Genomic DNA, 2,002 nt, shown 5'->3' on the forward strand with positions numbered 1-2,002 from the left:
GGTGAAGCTCGGTCACGTCCCCTCCCTTACTCGCGAGGAGCGAAAAGTCCCGACGGCGGAAATCTCCGCGCGCGGGCCGCGACGGCACGTACGGTTCGCTTCCCGATTCCTCGTCCCCCGGTCGCCTCCTCGAGTCGACGCCGCCTCTCTGGAACTCCGAGGCGGGGAAGGCAGGCCGGTGGCTCCCCTCGTCGGAAAGGAACGGTCCCCCTCTCGTGCGGATCTCGCGCGGCGCGGGCCTCTCCCTCGGCGTATAGGGGCCTCGCGCCTTCCCCCTTCGAGAGCCCGCGGGAAGGACGGGGTCCTCTTCGCGCCGTGTCGGGAGCCGGAGCCCATCGCCGGGGCCGAGGCGGGAGGCCGTCCGCCCTCGCGGTACCGTAAACGGCCTCCGAGCGCGTCGCGGTCGCCTTCGCGGCTCCCGCGGAGCCCGGTTTCCGGCACAGGAAGTTCGCGAGAAGACGACGGGAATTCACAGGCGTCTGCAGGGGACCGACAAAATGAGAGCTCCGGGGACAACCCTAACGGCAAAAGACGCGCCGTCGTCGAAGCAGAACGATGAAGCCGAAAGGAAATGTATCTATCTTCTAATAATCATAAATTATTTATTGTAAATATTATTATTATTATTTCATATTATGAAATAAATAAGTCTACCTTCTAATCTAAATCTGAAACGCGTAGGTGTGTACGTGGCACGGCTATCTGCCCACACAGACAGCCTCCGGCCTCCGCAAACAGGCTATACTTCCCAGGGTTAAAAATCTAGCAAGTCACCCTTTTCCAGTGACCTGTTCGTTACGGCGAGCGCCACGCAAGGGCCGCCCAAACCCTTGCCGACGTCCTTCCCGAACGCTCTATATAGCCCGCCAGCCGAGGAACGCTTTCGTTTGGGGACCATTTCCTCCTAGATTTGGCTTTGGCTTCCACCACGGGCAGGCATCCCAGGGTTCTCCGTTGCCGTGTCGTTTGCATGGCCCCGCCCACTGCCCTTTTCCTTTCCAATCTCTCTGCTTAACAAACGGAGCACGACCGAGCTGCAACTGAACTTCCTGGAGGAGTTTAGGGATTGACTCCACAGGGTGGAAGTTGTAGTTCACCCCGCCGCATCAAGTCTCGGAGCGCTGTCGCTCCTACAGGGAGTTGTAGTTCACCTACACCCAGAACGCTACGAACCCAAACGAGGACGGGTCTGGGCCAAACTTACCGTGCGGACCAGATATTATGCCCAGATTTGACAACCGATGGGTTTGGAGGGGAACGGGACTGGAAGTTCAGGAGTAGTGTAGGTAGTACTCAGATTTATAGTTCTCACCTGCAATGAATTAGCGTCGCACTTGGCACACAGAGCCCCCCCCCCCCCCTAACCGATCTCTATATATCCCTCTCTCTATCTGAAAGGGTCATGAAATTTCGGCCTAGGACAAAACCACACATCCCAGAAACACTAAACTTGCCAGCACAACTCCTCATCCATGCCTCTACGTTCATACAACAAAAAGAAAAGAAAAATAAAGTCCTCGTTAGAGGGAGAGGAATCATTCTTTTTTATCCAATGGCTGCCAGTTCAAAGGCTAAGCTCCGCCCACTTGGTCTCCTAGCAACCCGCTCAGCCCAGGGGACAGGCAGAGTTAGGCTTCACTAAAGCCTCTTCCAGACTGCCTGTAAAATACAGATGGTCAGATTTTTAACTGGATTATATGGCAGTGTAGACTCAAGGCCCTTCCACACAGCTATATAACCCATTGATAGTCTTCTATTTATAGTCTGCTTTGAACTGGATGATCTTGACTCCACACCGCCGTATAATCCCCTTCAGTGTGCAGTCGGATACAACTGGACTTAACCTTTACCCTAACTACCACCAATTCCTCAACACTTTACTATTTCTCATACCACCGGACTTGGCCACAGCGACGCGTGGCCGGGCACAGCTAGTCCATCTAGTTATAAAAAGAGCGACGGCATCGGGGCAGCGGACAAAAAACAACAAAACTACAGGACC

Source organism: Anolis carolinensis, unplaced genomic scaffold (assembly GCF_035594765.1).
Source record: "Anolis carolinensis isolate JA03-04 unplaced genomic scaffold, rAnoCar3.1.pri scaffold_43, whole genome shotgun sequence".
Taxonomy (NCBI): domain Eukaryota; kingdom Metazoa; phylum Chordata; class Lepidosauria; order Squamata; family Dactyloidae; genus Anolis; species Anolis carolinensis.